Here is a 19557-nt window from a genome sequence, read left to right on the forward strand (position 1 = left end):
GTTCTGCTGGAAGTAGTCTATTTTTAATGACTTCCCCCACAAATATTTGCTAAACTCTGTTTGATGAGAGACCAGACTTTGGGACCAAGCCCCTAGGCAGGCAATAGGATCTATCAGACATAAGGATATGCTGTTGTTTTCTTTGCAATTCTTTGTTGTACTCATCTCCTATTTGTGGTGAGTGGCCCTGGTTTTGCACTGATGGTAATGATACAATTTTCCCTTTAATAAAATTGTTTAACCTTAAATCAAGCAGATTAGGGAAAACACTCATGAGCTCAATGATAGGAGAGATAGTGACCATGATGGCAGTCATATTTGATTGACTGAGGTTTGAGAAATGCTGACCTAAATCAACCATTCTCGAACTTTTTGTCTGAAGACTTATTATGTTCTTAAAAAGTATGAAGAACAGGGTCAGATGCAGTGGCTTACACTTATAATCCCAGCACTTTGGGAGGCCGAGGCAAGCAGATCACCTGAGGTCAGAAGTTGGAGACCAGCCTGGCCAATGTGGTGAAACCCCGTCTCTACTAAAAATACAAAAATTAGCTGGGCATGATGGCATGTGCCTGTAGTCCCAGGTGCCCAGGAGGCTGAGGCAGGAGAATTTCTCGAACCCGGGAGGTGGAGGTTGCAGTGAGCTGAGATCGCGCCATTGCACTCCAGCCTGGGTGACAGAGTGAGACTCTGTCTCAAAAAAAAAAAAAAAAATTATGAAGAACCCTCAAAGAGTGTTGATTGTGTGTAGGTTATATCTCTCCAAATTTACAATACTAGAAATTAAAACAGATTTTAATAATATTTCTTAATTCATTTAAAAATAGCAATAGTAAATCTATTATGGTAACGTAAGTAACATAGTTTACGAAAATATAACTATATTTTCCAAAACAAAAACAATTAGTCAGAAGATTAAAGTTGTTTCATATTTTTACAAATCTCTTTAATGACTTACTTGAAGTTAGTTGGATTCCTATCCACATCTGCATTCAACCTATTATGATATGATTGATGTTTTAATTGATGTATATGAAGAAAATCCAGCCTTACATAGATATATTTTTGGAAAAAGGAGGAGTATTTTAATAGTCTTTTCAGATCATTGTAGATACTTTTCTTTAACACTACACTCTCAAACTCAACAAGCTTAGTGTATTCAAGCTCAGACTGCCACAACAAAGTACCACAGACTGAGTGGCTTAAACAACAGTAATTTATTTTCTCACAATTCTGTAGGTTGGAAGTCCAAGTTCAGGTTCAAAAGCAGTCTGCTATTAAGCACATTGATCAAGTTTTTTAAATTTTATGTTCTGACTTCAGCCAGGGGTCTGCCAGGAATCAGTAGCAGACCAGAAGGGACAGAGGAAGCAATCATTGAACTGAGATATAGAACAATAGAAATTACCTACCTAATCAAAATAACAAAGAGAAAGTAGGCTGGAAAACAAAATGAACAGAGCCTTGCAGACCTGTGGGACTATAACAAAAGATTTAACACTTGTGTCATTGGACTACTAGAAGGAGGTGAGAAAAAGAGGGTGGGGCTAAAAAAGTACCTGAAGAGATAATGACAGAAAACATCCCAAATTTGGCAAAAACACACAAACCAACCCTACAGATTTAGGAAGCTGAGCAAATTCCAAAGAGGATAAACCCAAGAAAATCCACATCGACCCAAAAAATAAATTTCTAAAAACTAAAAACAAAACAAAAATCTTGAAGGCAGTGAGAAAGAAATAACATCTCACTAATGAAGGGTAAAAATTTTGAATGACAGCAGATTTCTCTTCAGAAATCATTACAGTCAGGAGGAAGTGGCACCTTTCTCAAATGCTGAAAGAATAGAACTATCAACCCAGAGTCCTATATCCAGCAAAAGTATTTTTCAAAAATGAAGGAGAAATCAAGACATTCTCAGATGAAGGAAAACTAAGAGAATTTTTTGCCAGAAGACCTATCCTAAAAGAATGCCTATAGTTCTCCAAAGAGAAAGGAGACAGTTTTTTTAAAAGAATTCCTGGAACGTCAGGAAGGAAGAAAGAATATGGTAAGCAAAAATATGGGTAAATGCAATACACTTTCCTTCTCTTCTTGAGTTTTCTAAATTATGTTTGACAACTGAAGCAAAAATTGTAACACTGTCTGATATGGTTAGAAAGAACAAACAGAAAACAATATAAAATGGCAGGCTTAAACCTTAATATATCAATTATTATATTAAATATCAGTGACCCAAATACACCAATTCAAAGACAAAGATTGGCAGAGTGAATTGAAAAACATGACTGACTACATGCTAGCTACAAGAGACTCACTTCAAATATAATAATATAAGCAAGCTAAAAGTAAAAGGATAGAAAAAAATCACATGCAAACGTTAATCAAAAGAAAGTGGGAGTGGCTATATTAATATCAGATAAAGTCAGCTTCAGAGCAAAGTAAATTACTAGACATAGAGAAGGATATTATAAAATAATGATAAAAGGGTCAATCAGGAAGACATAGCAATCCTAAATATGTGTGCACTAAACAATAGACCTGTAAATATGTAAGGCAAAAACTGATAGGATTGACCACAATTACAACTGGAGACTTCAACACTCATCTGCCAATAATTGATACAGCAACTAGGCAGGATATCAGCAGGAATACGGAAGAACTTAACAACACCATGAGTCAACAAAATCTAATCAACGTTTATAGAATGCTCCCCATAACAGCAGCAGAATACACACTGTTTTCCAGCACCCACAGAGCATATGCTAAGTTAGACCATATCCTGGATCATAAAACAAACATTAGCAGAATTAGAATAATTGAAATCATGGAGAGTATTTTTTCTGGCCACGGTGGAATCAAACCAGAAGTCAATAACAGAAAGATATTAGGAAAATATTCAATCGCTTAGAAACTAAATGATGCATATCTAAATAATCTATGGCCAAAGAGAAAGTCTAAATGTAAATTTTAAAACTACATTAAATTTAATGACAATTAAAATACAACCTATCAAGATTTGTGGAACCAACTAAAGCATTGCTGGGAGGGCAATTTATAGCATTATGCATAACTAGCAAATAAAGAATTCTGAAATCAACAATCTAACCTCCTAGTTTGAGAACCAAGAAAAGGAAGAGCAAAACAAACCCAAACCAAACAGAAGAAAGGAAATAATAAAGTTAACAATAGAAATCAATAAAGTTAAAAACCAAAAAATGACAGAGAAAACCAATGAAACACAGAGAGAGTTCTTTGAAAAGATTAATAACATCAAAAAATTCTAGCAAAACTAACCAAAGAGAGAGAACAAGGAAAGAGAAGACACACATGAACAAAATTGAGAATGAAACAGAGAATAACACTACAGACCCCACAGACATCAATACAATAAGGAATACTGTGAACAACTCTGCACATATAAATTTAACAACCTAGTGGAAATGAACCAATTCCTCAAAAAACATGAACTACCACAATTCACCCAATATGAAACAGATAATTTTAATATCCCTATAATTACTAAGGCAATTGAATTTGTAATTTTTAAATTTCCTAAAAAGAAACCCCCAGGACCAGGTAGTTTCTTTTTTTATATTATTTTTTATTTATTTTTTAAATTATATTTTAAGTTCTAGGGTACATGTGCAAAACGTGCAGGTTTGTTACATATGTATACATGTGCCATGTTGGTGTGCTGCACCCATTAACTCATCATTAACATTAGGTATTTCTCCCAATGCTATCCCTCTCCCCTTCTCCCACCCCATGACAGGCCCTGGTGTGTGATATTCCCCACCCTGTGTCCAAGTGTTCTCATTGTTCAGTTCCCACCTATGAGTGAGAACATGCAGTGTTTGGTTTTCTGTCCTTGCAACAGTTTGCTCAGAATGATGGTTTCCAGCTTCATCCATGTCCCTACAAAGGACAGGAACTCATCCTTTTTTATGGCTGCATAGTATTCTATGGTGTATATGTGCCACATTTTCTTAATCCAGTCTATCATGGATGGACATTTGGGTTGGTTCGAAGTCTTTGCTATTGTGAATAGTGCCACAATAAACATATGTGTGCATATGTCTTTATAGTAACATGATTTATAATCCTTTGGGTATATACCCAGTAATGGGATCTCTGGGTCAAATGGTATTTCTAGTTCTAGATCCTTGAGGAATCACCACACTGTCTTCCACAATAGTTGAACTAGTATACAGTCCCACTAACAGTGTAAAAGTGTTTCTAGTTCTCCACATCCTCTCCAGCACCTGTTTTTTCCTGATTTTTTAATGATCGCCATTCTAACTGGTGTGAGATGGTATCTCATTGTGGTTTTGATTTGCATTTCTCTGATGGCCAGTGATGATGAGCATTTTTTCATGTGTCTGTTGGCTGCATAAGTGTCTTCTTTTGAGAAGTGTCTGTTCATATCCTTTGTCCACTTTTTGATGGGGTTGTTTGATTTTTTTCTTGTAAATTTGTTTAAGTTCTTTGTAGATTCTAGATATTAGCCCTTTGTCAGATGGGTAGATTGTAAAAATTTTCTTCCATTCTGTAAGTTCCCTGTTCATTCTGATGGTAGTTTCTTTTGCTGTGCAGAAGCTCTTTAGTTTAATTAGATCCCATTTGTCTATTTTGACTCTTGTTGCCATTGCTTTTGGTGTTTTAGTCATGAAGTCCTTGCCCATGCCTGTGTCCTGAATGGTATTGCCTAAGTTTTCTTCTAGGGTTTTTATGGGTTTTAGGTCTAACATTTAAGTCTTTAATCCAACTTGAATTAATTTTTGTATAAAGTGTAAGGAAAGGATCCAGTTTCAGCTTTCTACATATGGCTAGCCAGTTTTCCCAGTACCATTTATTAAATAGGGAATCCTTTCCCCATTTCTTGTTGTTGTCAGGTTTCTCAAAGATCAGATGGCTGTAGATGTGTGGTATTATTTCTGAGGGCTCTGTTCAGTTCCATTGGTCTGTATCTCTGTTTTGGTATCAGCACCATGCTATTTTGGTTACTGTAGCCTTGTAGTATAGTTTGAAGTCAGGTAGCGTGATGCCTCCAGCTTTGTTCTTTTGGCTTAGGATTGTCTTGGCAATGGGGGCTCTTTTTTGGTTCCATATGAACTTTAATGTAGTTTTTTCCAATTCTGTGAGGAAAGTCATTGGTAGCTCGATGGGGATAGCATTGAATCTATAAATTACCTTGGGCAGTATGGCCATTTTCACAATATTGATTCCTCCTATCTATGAGCATAGAATGTTCTTCCATTTGTTTGTGTCCTCTTTTATTTCACTGAGCAGTGGTTTTTAGTTCTCCTTGAAGAGTTCTTTCACATCCCTTGTAAGTTGGATTTCTAGGTATTTTATTCTCTTTGAAGCAATTGTGAATGGGAGTTCACTCATGATTTGGCTCTCTGTTTGTCTATTATTTGGTGTATAAGAATGCTTGTGATTTTTGCACATTGATTTTGTGTCCTGAGACTTTGTTGAAGTTGCTTATCAGCTTAAGGAGATTTTGGGCTGAGACAATGGGGTTTTCTCAATATACAATCATGTCATCTGCAAACAGGGACAATTTGACTTCCTCTTTTCCTAACTGAATACCCTTTATTTCTTTCTCCTGCCTGATTGCCAGAACTTCCAACACTATGTTGAATAGGAGTGGTGAGAGAGGGCTGTCTTGTGCCAGTTTTCAAAGAGAATGCTTCCAGTTTTTGCCCATTCAGTATGATATTGGCTGTGGGTTTGTCATAAATAGCTCTTATTATTTTGAGATACGTTCCATCAATACCTAGTTTATTCAGGGTTTTTAGCATGAAGGGCTGTTGAATTTTGTCAAAGGCCTTTGCTGTGTCTATTGAGATATCAAGTGGGTTTTGTCTTTGGTACTGTTAATATGATGGATTACGTTTATTGATTTGCGTATGTTGAACCAGCCTTGCATCCCAGGGATGAAGCCCACTTGATCATGGTGGATAAGCTTTTTGATGTGCTGCTGGGTTCTGTTTGCCAGTATTTTATTGAGGATTGTTGCCAATATCCCTGTTCATCAGGGATATTGGTCTAAAATTCTCTTTTTTTGTTGTGTCTCTGCCAGGCTTTGATTTCAGGATGATGCTGGCCTCATAACATGAGTTACGGAGGATTCCCTCTTTTTCTATTAATTGGAATAATTTCAGAAGGAATGGTACTAGCTCCTCTTTGTACCTCTGGTAGAATTCGGCTGTGAATCTGTCAGGACCAGGTAGTTTCACTGCAGAATTTTACCAAGTGTTTAAAAAATTAACACCAATTCTAAACAATGTCTTCCAGTAAATAGAAGAGGAAGAAACAATTCCAATATATTTTATGAAGCTACTATTATCATAATAGCAAAACCAGACAAAGACAATACAAACAAATACAAAACTACAGACTAACATCTATCATGTGTATACATGTGAAAATCTTTACCAAAACATGAACAAACAGAATTCAACAGTGTGTAAAAAGAATTACGCATCATGACCAAGTGGAGTTTATTCTAGGGATGCAGGGTTGGCTTAACATTTAAATACCAATTAATATAATCCACCATATTAATGGATTAAAGAAGAAAATCACATGATGGTATCCATCAATGTAGGAAAAGCAAATTCAATACCCATTCGTGATAAAACACAGAAAAAGTAGGAATAGAGAGAAGCTTCCTCACCTTGATAAAGAGCATTTTTAAAAACTATCTTATACTTATACTTACTGAATGTTTTCCCCTGAGATTGGGAACAAGGCAAGGATGTCAGGTCTCATCATTATATTCAATATAGTGCTGAAAGCTATAGCTAGTGCAGTAAGACAAGAAAAGACATACAAATTCAAAGAAAGAAATAAAACTCTTTTGCAATGACTTGATTGTCTACATAAAAATCCCAAGGAATCTGAAAACACAAACACCCTAGAAGTAATATGTGAGTTCAGGAAAGTTACAAGATACAAACTAAGCATACAAAAAAAATGTATTTTTATACACTAGCAATGGATATGTGGACACCAAAATTTTAAATACAATGCCATTTACAATCACTCAAAAAATGAAATAGGTATAAATTTAATAAATCTATAGGATTTATATGATGAAAATTATTAAACACAAATGAAAGAAGTTTTTAAAGCCTAAATAAATGAAGATACTTGTGTTCGTGGATTGGAAGACTTAACATAGCAAAGATGTCTGTTCTCTGCAATTTCTATCAAAATCTCAGACAAATTGGTATAGATGTGGAAAAGATTCTAAAATTTGTAAGGAAAAGCAAAGAGTCTAGAATATCTAAAGCAATTTTGAAAAAGAATGAAGAATCAGTTTATGTGATTTCAAGATTTATTATATAGAAATCATGACAGTAGTATTGACAGAGATATGACAAATAGATCAATGGACTGAATAGATGACCCAGAAATAAACCCACACAAATATGTGCAACCTATTTTTAACAAAGGTACAAGAGCAATTCAATGAAGTAAGATGATAACCCTTTCAACAAATAGTGCTAGGGCAATTGGACATCCATAGGCAAAAATAATGAAAATAATAATAACTTCAACCTAAGTCTCACACCACATATAAAAATTAACTCATAATGGGCCATGGACTTCAATGTAAAATGTAAAACTATAACACCTGTAGACAAAAAGTAAGAGGCTGGGTGTGGTGGCTCATGCCTGTAATCCCAACACTTTGGGAGGCCAAAGTGGGAGGACTGCTTCAGCCCAGGAGTTCAAGACCAGCCTGGGCAACATAGTGAGACCTTGCCACTATTAAAAATAAATAAAATTAGCTGGGCATAGTTGTGCACACCTGTAGTCCCAACTGTTCAGGAGGCTGAGGCAGGAGGCTTGCTTGAGCCTGGGAATTCAAGGCTGCAGTGAGCTATGATCATGCCACTGCACTCCAGCCTGTGTAACAGAATGAGACCCTTTCTCAAAAAGAGGAAGAAAGAAGAAAGAAGGAGAAGGAGCAGGAGGAGGAGAAGAAGGAAAAGGAGGAGAAGGAGAAAGAGGAGGAGTAGGAGGAAGGAGGAAGGAGAGGAAGAAAGACAGGAAGAGGAAGAAGAGAGAAGAAGAGAAAGAAGAAGAAAGAAGATGAAGATGAGGAAGACAAAGATGAAGAAGAAGAAGAGGAGGAGGAGGAGAAGAAAAGGAGGAGGAGGAGGAAGAAGAAGAGGAAGAGGAAGAAGAAGAAGAGGAAGAGGAAGAAGAAGAAGAAGAAGAAGAAGAAGAAGAAGAAGAAGAAGAAGGAGGAAGAGGAAGAGGAAGAAGAAGAAGAAGAAGAAGAAGAAGAAGAAGAAGAAGAAGAAGAAGAAGAAGAAGAAGAAGAAGAAGAAGGAAGAGGAAGAGGAAGAAGAAGAAGAAGAAGGAGGAGGAGGAGGAGGAGGAGGAGAAGAAGAAGAAGAAGAAGAAGAAGAAGAAGAAGAAGAAGAAGAAGAAGAAGAAGAAGAAGAAGAAGAAGAAGAAGAAGAAGAAGAGGAACTAGTGGTGGAAGAGGAGGAGGAGAGCACATCCATAAAACAGGCAAAAAATATCCTGTGACAAGGATAAAAAGCTAAGCTATGCACTAGAAGAAAATATTTGCAAACCACAAAACCTGATGAGGTACTGATATCTGACATATACAAAAAAGTCTCAAAACTCAGCAACTTAACAATCCAATTTAAAAATGGGCAAAAGATATCTCAACAAAGAGTATATATAGATGACAAATAAGCACGTGAAAAGATGTGCAACGTCATTAGTCATTAGGGAAATGAAAAATAAAACCTTAATTCGATATTATTACACACCTATCGTAATGGCTGAGATAGAAAATAGTGACAATACCAAATGTTGATGAAGATGCAGAGAAACTGGATCCACTCGTACATTGCTGGTGGGAATGTAAAATGCTACAGTCATTTACCATACTGGAAAATGGTTTGACACTTTCTTAAAAAAAAAAAAAGAAAAGAAAGAAAGAAAGAAAAAGAAAAATCAACTGCCATACAACCCAACCCAACAATTGCACTCTTGGGCATTTATTCCAACAAATGAAAACATTTGTTCACACAACAAACCTTACATAAATGTTTATAATACCCCACAACTAGGAGTAACACAGATGTCCTTTCACTGATTGGTAGTTAAACAACTTGTAATGCATCCACGTATGGAATACTACCCAACAATAAAAAGGAGCGAACTCTTGTTACACACAACCACCTAGAGGAATCTTCAGGGAATTCTGCTGAGTGAAAAAAGCCAGTCCCAAAAGGTTATATACTGCATTATTCCATTTATACAACGTCATTGAAAGAACAATGTTAGAGAGATGGAGAACAGGCTAGAGGTTGCCAGGGGTTAGGGATGAGGGGCATGACTATAACGGGGTAACCCAAGGAAACCTTGTAGGGATGGAACAGTTCTACATCTTGATTGTAGTGGTGGTGGTGACACAAAATTGCAGGTAACATTTCGTAGAGCTACACACACACACGTCAAACTGCTACATGTAAGCTCTGTAGATTGTATGATGTCACATGACTGGTTTTTATGGCGTGCTGCAGTAGTGCAAGTTAACCTTGGGGAAGTCCAGAGGGAGGTGCATGGGATCTCTCTGTACATTTCTTTGCAATTTCATTTGAATCAATAACTATTTAAAATAAAAAGTTACAAATAGGGCTGGGTGTGGTGGCTCATGCCTGTAATCCTATCAATTTGGGAGGCCTAGGCAGGTGGATCTCCTGAACTCAGGAGTTGGAGACCAGCCTGGGCAACACAGTGAAACCCCATCTCTACTAAAATACAAAAAAGTTAGCCAGGCATGGCAGCATGTACCTGTAATCCTGGCCCCTTGGGAGGCTGAGGCAGGAGAATCGCTTGAGGTTTCAGTGGGCCGAGATCGAACCATTGCACTCCAGCCTGGGCAACAGAGTGAGACTCCATCTCAAAAAAAAAATACAAATAAATGAATAAATGGATTGAGAGAGAGAGAGAAGGAAACTGACAGGGAGCCATGTAGCACCCAGTGCCCTCTGCTTCTGCTGTTTATTGGGTATTTCTAAGACCCACGGCACTTACGCATATTATATTTTAGTTACCCCTCACAAAAATCCTGAAAAGTAGGTATTATGATCTCTATCCTCCAGATGGGGAAAAGGAGGCTCAGGAAGTTTAAGTTACTTGTCCAAGAAAGTATCTCTGTCTCTCCAGGACACACACCACTCTTTCACACTCCTTCTGCCCTCACAGGCCACACTCAGGCCATCTGTAAAATGGGGACAACAGTGGCATCTTATGAAGATCCAGCAAAGATAATTCATGTAAAGTGCTTAGCAGAGTAGCTGGAACATAGTAGGTGCTCATGAAATACTTATCAAGTGAATAGAACTGCTAGGTGCCTGATGCATGTTAATTCAATGAGGCAGCCCTGTCTCTGGGGCCCACCACTCAGCCTTCCCAGTCTCAGACAGGGAGACCCCTCCTTGAGTGCAAGCAGGTGGACTTGCACCCCTGAGATGGGCTCCGGGCCCAGGAGGGGCAAAGCCCACCCAGGCTGGTCTGAATGCAGAAGGCAAGAGCTAGGTCCTTGTCAAACCTGTCCCTAGCCTAGAGCCAACACATCGGGGACACTCCACACCACGGTTACCTTCCCTTCTCCTTTCTGACCTGGGTCCCTGTCATGTCACCCACCCCTAACTAATGCCATCTTTCCCCTTTTCCAGAGCTGAACTTCGTCACCAAGTCCCTAGAGCCAGCAAGACATGGGCCTCAGTTTCCAAACCCTGACACCTCTCATTTAACCAGAAGACGTGGAGGGGTGAGTTGGAGATGGGGACTTGGTTGGGGGGTATCAACCTGGGAAGAGAGATGCTGGGAGTGCGGGTTGCCAATGGAGGGTCAACTGAGCAGGAACACAGTGTTTGAAAGCAGCTGTCTTCTCTGTCATCCTACTGGGGACATGTATCTTATTTATGCAACATTGGGACAGTTTGGGGAAATTCCCTGGAAGCCCTATGGCATTTGAATTAGGAGCATGGTGTAGACTGTGGAGGAGGAAGCCCCATCACATCACATGGTAGATGGTTATCAATCCAGGTTCTGTCCCAGCACTGACACTGGGGAGCCCAGGCGGATCTGACACTGCCTCTGCCCTGGGAGGATAGACTGGTGCCTGAATGAAAAGCCAGCCACCTCACCTGGTCCTGCTTCGTTCTTCTACCCTCTGGGTCATGCCCCAGCCTGCACATGAAGACTTGGAGGTGGGGTAGTCAGCTGGGCTTGCTGGGACACGTGCTAAGTGCTGACAGAGAAGACAGGACAGACCAGCTGGGTGGCAGTAGTATGTTTATTGGTTATTGAGAGTTTGGCAGCTGGACTCAGTCCCAGGTTCAAATACCAGTTCTGCAACTGGGACAGCCCCTCTGAGTCTCAGATCCCTCATCCATAAAATGGTATTTTGCAGATGATTCATGTAAAATGCTTAGCAGAGTAGCTGGAACATAGTAGGTGCTCATTAAATTCTTATCAAATGAATAGACCTGCTAGGTGCCTGATGCATGTTAGTTAAATGAGGCAGCCCTCTCTGAGGCCAGAACACCACTCAACCTTCCAGAGTCAGCATATATGGCAGCTCTGTGAGATTTCTGTGGCTCCTTACTGAAATCAACCATGTCTTCCTCTGTGCTCCTACAGCCCTTTCTTGGGGCCACTGCTATTTGCCTTGCGTGACCAACCTTACATTAGGGTGATATACAAATCTTGGAGTGCATGCCTAATGGACCCAACATGTAAGAGATCAGAGCTCTCACTGCTCATCTTTCAGCATCAGACACAACTTCTGTTGCACAAGCTTGTCCTCTGAGCCAGAGCTTAGAGTCGTCATCTCGTTTGACCTTCCCAGCAGGCGCTGTTAGCCCTTTTCACACATGAGAAAACTGACGCCCAGAGAGAAGAAACCTTGCAGCCAGCATGCAACCCTGAGCTTCTAACCGTGCAAGGCAGCATCACTGGCTTCCTACTGCCTTTGTGCCTGCCTGAAGATAAGTAACCACAGACTCAACTCAGGGAGGGAGAAAACAAGCAGACGGGCCACGTGCCTCCCTGCTCAGCCCTCAGACACCACCCAGACCTCTTGCTTTGCTAAAGTTTGGTTTCTCGCCCAAGCACTTTGGGACGAACCAGATTGTTTCCAAACACATTACATAATTGCTCACATATTTATTTAATGCCATCTCTTGAATATTAAATGATCCATAATACGGAACAGAAACTTGAGCATCTAAACCCAGCAGCTTTTGATAGGCGTGGGTGGGGAAGGAGGTTGAGGAGAGCCATCCCTGAGCCATCCTCAGGGAGAGGCGGTGACATCACTCCTCTCCTCCTCCTGAGATAGGTTGACGAAGGCTTCCCATGCCCATCGGTGGAAACCAGGTAGTGGAGTTTTCACCACGGAGTTCAACCTGTTTTATTATATAATAACAAAGATGCATCATCTTCTCTCTAAAGGATGCTTGAAGCCAGGGCTTAGCTACCTGTTTATTTGGTTACAAGGGTTTACTGAGCACCCTCTATGTACAGTCATTGTTATACATTTATTCACCTCTCATGCGCCTTTATGAATGGGACAAAGAGACTTCTGGCCTCAGTGGGACTGGGGAGGGATGAACAGGGCCCAAGATAACGTGGTAATGTGAGCAGAGGGCCCCTATAAGGAGTTTGAATCACAATCTATGTGCAGTGGTGAAGTTATTGGGGTTTCCAGTAGTCCGATCAATGTTTGAGAAACATCCCTCCAAAGCCAGGAGAGGATGGGGGGTGAGGGGCACATCAGGAAGGGCCAGGTCACAGTTCTAGGTCAGGGGTGCCAGGGGGTGGGGCGAGGAGAATCCAGGGAGGACATGAGGGCCACCCAGACCCTAAGTGGTGACCTTCTAGCCTCAGAAGTGAGTCTGTCCAAGTGATTCTAAGTTTCTCCGAGGGCAGCGATGGAGGGCCTGGCCTGATGGCCAGCAGGAATCACAGTCACACCAATGTCAATAATCATCTCAGTGCCTAGGAGTCCCCAAGCACTCACTGCATGCCAGACATTGCGATGAGCCCCTTGTCCTCACCACCAGCCTGTGACATGTACAATTTTGTTATCCTCATTTCACAGAAGAGGAAAGCAAGGCTCAGAGTGGTTAAGTCCAACGCCTGGGTTGCCAGGAAGTAGCATCTATCTCCACACATACAACCTATGTTGGTTGAATGAATTCATAGTAACAACAATAGTCACAAAAATCACCATAGCAATCACTTAATGCAGGGCTCACTTTGTGCCAGGACCTGTTCTAAGTGCTTTAAAATGTTTAATCATTTAGTGCTCACAACAGCCCCATAAGACATACATGACCATTCTTATCCCCACTGTACAAAGGAAGAAACTGAAGCAGAGTGTTCAGTGTTAATACCACCCAAGTTGGGATTTGAACCCTGGTAGTATGGTTCTGGAGTTCAGATTTTCAGTAAAATGCAGTGCGGGTAGAAGAAGTAGCATCTGCTGGGAACCAGCACTCCCACCCCGTGCTGTCTGCATTTCCAAGTGGGGTCAAAGCCACTGGCTCACTGTCGATGGGACATTGAGCAGCACGCCTTTTGGGGCAGACCTGGGCTGAGCCCGAGGGGAGGGAGTATGTGCCAGCAGACCCTAAACCCTGAAGACTGACCTGTTCTCTCTGGAGCCAGAGCAAAAGGGCCTCCCAAAGCTTACCCCTCCTGCAACTGCCAAGACGTTCCAACCACAAAGCAGCTCAAGTCACTGCCTCAATAAGGGAAACAAGGAATCTTGTCACTCTCTGCCAACAGGAACATCCAGAGAGGAAAACCAACTAAGGGAAGTTGTGGAGTCAGAAAACGTTTATGAAAAATGTTTTACCCCAAGACTGTGCCAGAACAACTAAATCCTCCCCAGCAGAAACCCTTTCTAAGTAAAAATGACAGGCATCTTTCCTTATACATAAGTTCAATCGGCAGAATGTCCACGTCAGCAATGTATTAGGCAGTTGTAATCAACACCACTTTACAAAGCAACTGACTCATCCTGCCTTAAAATGTGGACAATAATTCCCATCTGAGGGCCATGCTGGGGGATGGGAACCCCACACTCAAGAAAGTGCTTTGTCAAAGATGGAAACTGGCACAAAGGAGGGTTTTAAAAGGACTTGAAGATTCTTAAACAGTTTATCCTTTTGGGGAGTTTGAACTTTTCTCTGCATTCCTGTTCTCTTCAATGAGAGAACGAAGGAAAAAAAAACGAGAGCCCCCTCTGTGGCCAGACTTCCCCAGTCTAAAATTCAGGGAAGTGAACAAAGAGGTTGCATCAACACACACCCCAAACCTCTGGTAACCACTTGTCAGAGCCAGGGAGCCATCGCACGAGGCCTGTCCTGGGGAGGAGGCGTGGTGCAGTGGGACACTCCGGCCGCAGGTCGTCTCCCCTCTGCCAGGTGCAGGTCCCAGCTGTGCAATCCTGGACAAGTTACTTAAGTGCTTCCCACCTCAGCTTTATATTCTTTAAAATGAGAGCCCTCCTTTTTGAGGATGTTGGAAGGATTCAATGGAAGAGAAAATAGGATATGCCCAGCTTAGGGCCTGGAATATTGACGACTGCTCGGTGAGTTTTGTTCTTTTATTGGTCCCCAGTGGGAACAATCGCCTCAAATGGTGAGGACCCCAGGCACCTTTGCTGGGACCGTGTTGGTCTCTCTCAGCCACCTGAGGACTGGGAAAACAGAGTCTGTCATCTGTATTAGTTTGTTAGGGCTGCCGTGACACATGACCACAAACTAACAGAAATGTGTTGTCTCACATTCTAGAGACTAGGAGTCCAAGATCAAGGTGTCAGAGGGCTTGGTTCCTTCCAGGGATGGTGAGGGTGACTCTTTCCCGGCCTCTCCCCCAGCTTCTTCGGAGCTCCTTGGAATGGAGAAGTAGCACTCTAGTCCCCTGCCTTCATGTCATCTTCCCCCAGTGAGTGCCTCTGTGTCCAAAGTTCCCTTTTCATAAGGACACCAAGTCATTCCAGGTTAGGACCCATTCTAATGGCCTCATTTTAACTTGATCACCTCTGTAAACACCCTCTGTAAATGCCCATCTGTACCTCACATTCTGGGGTATGAGGGGTTAGGACTTCAATCTATCTTTTCGGAAGGATGTAGTTCAACCCATAGCCCCATCATAATGATTTGAAGCTGATTCTGGACAGACCACCAGTTCTTTCATGACATTTAGGTTCCCAAATAGACTCGAAGAATATTTTACATCATTCTCTAAAATCTGACATCCTTCTAAAAATCACTGATGTCTTAGCTTCCAGGGGATGCCCATTGGCCTTAAACTCCAATCTGGGACTGTGGGATCATTATCTTACATAAAGAGTCTGTAAGTTTAAAGCCGAGCGCTTTCTCTGCACAACTATGTTCTAGACTCCAGAAACACGGGAAGCCAGGGACTTAGCTTTCAAGGTGGTTACAGGCAGGAAGGCCACAAAACAGGTAGGTGTACAACTGGCTGTTGCTGGATAGGGGAGTGCCAGGAAGATCATTCCTAAAATGATCTTCAAAGGGTGAGAGAAAGAGGTTTTCTTCCTAGATCACCTCCTGTCTTTGTTTCCCTAGAGAAGTAATGTCCTTCCTGGGTGGTCTGAGAACCTCTGGGGAGCCCCTACTGCCTCTCGTCAGTCACTTGACTTTCATTCTGAGATGACACCCGCTCCTGAGTCTTCCCCCAGGAAGGTGGGAAGTGGCACAGAGACCCGAGCCCATCACCCCCGCTTGACTGGGATGCCCAGAGAGCTGGGGGGTCAATGCTGGACCCCCTTTATTGCCAGCTCTCCATTTTTTCCTCCCCAGTCATCTCATGGATCTGAGAAAGTTAACTAAGCTTCCCCATCCCGAATATGAGCGGTTCCCACATTGCTTGAACTGAGAGCCTACAATCCGTATTCGCACCCTGACACCAGCACCAAGCAAGTAATCGGGATCACAGGCATGAGCCACCGCACCTGCTTAAACCGTATTTTTAAAAGTAAAAGGCTGGAAAGCGAAGGAAGCCCCTAGATTGACTAAATAATATGTTTGCAGCGTAGACGTTCTGCTATTTGTCAAACAGGAGTTGCTGTGATTAGCAAAATATCAATTCACACAAAAGTGAAAAAATATATTCAGGGGTATGTTCCTTACACCAGAAATATTTAAGATAAAACACATGTTGCCACGCGAAGGGGGACGATTACAGTAGCTGGGAAACTTGCTCATGTGGAAAGTGCTCCTTCTCCAAGGATGCTGGAGGAAGGACAAGCTGCTCAGCAGGAAACAATAAATGTTTTCTTCCTGTTTCTCTATGAAGAGAAAGTGATCAGGCACATTATAGGGCACAAGCAAGGAGTGTCACGGGGCCCAGAGGCAAGGTGGGTAGGGGACTCTGTTACCCTCTTTTCCCCTTAGTCCAGAGAGGCTTCCTGGAGGAAGCAAGATTCTGTGCTGTTTGGCCCAGGCTCTCCTGGCCTGGCATCTCCCCACGTGACCTGTTTCAGTGGAAGCCTCCTTGGGTTGGGCCAGATGCACGCATCATAACCACCCTTTCCCCATGTTCCCAGGGCTGCTCCATGCCAGCCAGTTGCACAGAGAGTCCTCAGAACAAAAGAACTTCCAGGTAGCCAGGGCTGAAGCCAGGGTGTTGCTGATAGGATCAGGAGCCTTACGCTTGTGAGAACAAAGGCCCAAGAAGAAGCCAGGGGCGCAGAGTAATGCCCGCCTCCCACGTTGCTTTTGACAGAGACTACTGTTTTGCCAATTACCACACTGTGGAGGCCAGCCCACAGACCCTGGTGGCCAGCCCCGCTCCCCTGCCCCTCCTCACCCCACCTCCCTCCTCACGGATCCCCAGGCCAGAAAGGGAGGCAGCCCTGCTGGCAGCCAGGCCTGGGCGCCGTGGCCACCTTGCGGGGTGTGGCCGTACGCTGCAGACTTCTGCAGTGACTGTAGGTGCCAGAGCCGAGCAGTCAGAGAGGGTACTTGTGTCTGTGGCCTGGGACCCAGCGAGGACACCGGGTGATTCACCGTCATCTCTGGCCAGGTATGAGAGGCTGGGTTCGCAAGGCCCTCCCCACAGCCCTGGACTAGTTGGTCTCCCCAGGAGCCTGGGTCTCCAGTCCAGGGCAGGGCAGTGGTGGGGAGGTAGGGGGCTGCTGAGATGGAAAGGGTGTAAGGAGTGGAATCTGTGAGGCTTTGAGTCCTTGTCTGGGAGGGAGAGTAGAGGGCAAGCCCTGGCCCAGACAAGCTCTTTAGGTATTGATGAGGAGCCCCAGGGGGCACTATATCTGGCCTCACCCAGCTCCATAGGCGTGCTCCCTCCAGAGGGCGGTGAAAGCAAACAAGAGCAGGGGCTCTGGAGCCAGAAGACCCAGGTTCACATCCTGACACCCAGGAGTCCACTGGGACATTTACCTCCATCTCTCTGTGCCTCAGTTTTCTACCCTGTAAAATGGGGTTGGTGGTAACAGTTCCTCTTTCATAAGGCTGTGTGAAGATCAAATGAGATAAGCGAGGGAGCCCTTCGACACAGGCAAGTGTCCAGTAGCTGTTAGCTCTGAGCTGCCCCCTTTCCCTCCCTGAACGTGGGAGCCACCCTCAGAGGCAGCAAGGCTGATGCTGGAAGGAAAACTAAGAGACCCTTGAGGCTACCTGCCCATCTCAGAGGTGCAAACAGGGGAGATGACCTAGGTCGTGGTGTCAGTTTCTGATCAGACAGACTGGAGTTTGAATCCTGTGTCTGCAAACGGTTTAGCTGGGAAAGCTTACACACGCTCTCAACCCCTTGACCCCATTTTAAAACTATGTGAAATGGGGATAATAATAGGACCTAGCTGATGGGTTATATATAAAGATGAAATTACGCTGTATACATAAAGGGCTTATCCCATGCCTTATACTTAAATTGGGAGCTGCTGTCACCATCACCACCACCATCATCACTATCATCATGATTGTTACTATTATTGTTATTATTATTAGGAAATAGAGACTCAGAGAGGGGAAGGGACTCGCCAGCAGTCATGTAGCAAGTCAGGGGGCAAGGCAGGACTCAGCCCTGGCCCCCTACCCCTCAGTCCCTATTCTTTCCACTCCCCTCAACCCCTCATTGGTCCTAATGGGTCCTTCTTGGCTTTCTGCACACTCATCACAGACAGCTCCCGCTGACTTCACTGGTTCTGGGCATGACTCTGGGGGTGCCACACAGGGGAATCTGGCATCCCCCCAAGAGGCTGAGCCAGCAGACAGCCCAGGTTGGAGGTTACTTTGTCTCCATGATCCACAGCACCCCTCTAAAAGCCCTCCCAATCCCTGTGTCCAGGGATCACTGGCCAGGGAAAGTCTCTGAGGGGGCAGGATATAGCTTTGGAGGAAGCTGTCTGGGAACTGCACGCTCCTCAAGCTCCTCGCACCCCAGGGAACTCCTTATATAGGGAATGATTGGAACCCTAACTTCCACCAAAGCTTCCCTGGGCTTTGAGGACTGTCTGGGGGTCATGCTGAAGGGTCTTCTGCTTCTGTTGGCCGGTATACACCATCTTTGCAGGCTTTGCTCTGTCTCTCCCACCTCCTGACCCTCCCAGGCAGAGATGAACAGAGACAAAAGAGGAGGCAGGGGAGAAAGGAGAAGGAGAGGATGGGGCTTGCTGTAAGGAGAAGGAAGGCTCACACACCTCTTTTAAAATTTCAAATATTACACACACAATCATCATTCCTTTTTACTGAACACTTATTATGCACCAGGCACTGTGTTAAGGACTTGATACATCCTGTCCCAGTTCATCTTCACTACAGCCTTATCAAGTAGAAAATTATTATACCCACTTTGAAGATGAGTAAACTAAAAGGATCTTATTCATCTACTGTGTAATGAATCCAGTTGCGAAGCAGATGATACAAAACAATGACAGAGAATGAGTGAAATGTAACAGGGAGTCCTGGGGACTGTGGCAAATTGGAGAATCTTTTTTTTATTGAGGCATGACACACATGGTAGATAAAGTGCACTAATTTTAAATGCACCACTTTCTACACGTGTTTACACCTGTGTAACCACCACCCAGATTAAAATATTTCTTGTAGCCCAAAATATTCCTTCTGAGGTATTCAAAATTAATTTTTTCCAAATAATATTCTGCAAAACTATCCCAGCTGAGAGGAACCTAAGGAGACACGATGACTAAATACAATGCAGCGCCCTCGATGGGAACCTGGAAGAGGAAAAGGGTGTTAGGTAAAAACAGAGGCAATGTGAATAAAGTATGGGGGTTAGCTAATATCAATATTGATTCATTGATTATGAGAAAGGTGCCATTCTAATAGAAGATGTGACTAATAGGGGAAACTGAATGCAGCACAGACAAGAACTCTCTGTATTGTCTTTAGGAATTTTTGTGTAAATCTAAAACAGTTCTAAAACAAAAAGGTTATTTCAAGATATTTTACAGATAAGGAGACGGAGGCCCAGAAGAGCAAATCCTCTTCT

General features: G+C 42.8%; 1 protein-coding gene across 8 annotated transcripts in view; it reads left to right on the forward strand.

The window, feature by feature from the left end:
* Positions 1-19557, forward strand: part of ATP2B2 (ATPase plasma membrane Ca2+ transporting 2) — a 381947-nt gene that overhangs the window by 155070 nt on the left and 207320 nt on the right. For 7 of the 8 annotated variants that reach the window (XR_012090577.1, XR_012090579.1, XR_012090580.1 and 4 more), the window contains exon 3: positions 10725-10819. The gene's annotated coding sequence lies outside the window, so the exon portion shown is untranslated. Of the gene's footprint in view, positions 1-10723; positions 10820-19557 lie in introns of those variants that run through there. The other variant, XM_073009850.1, reaches the window with a different exon arrangement.

This window comes from Chlorocebus sabaeus, chromosome 22, assembly GCF_047675955.1.
Source record: "Chlorocebus sabaeus isolate Y175 chromosome 22, mChlSab1.0.hap1, whole genome shotgun sequence".
Classification (NCBI taxonomy): domain Eukaryota; kingdom Metazoa; phylum Chordata; class Mammalia; order Primates; family Cercopithecidae; genus Chlorocebus; species Chlorocebus sabaeus.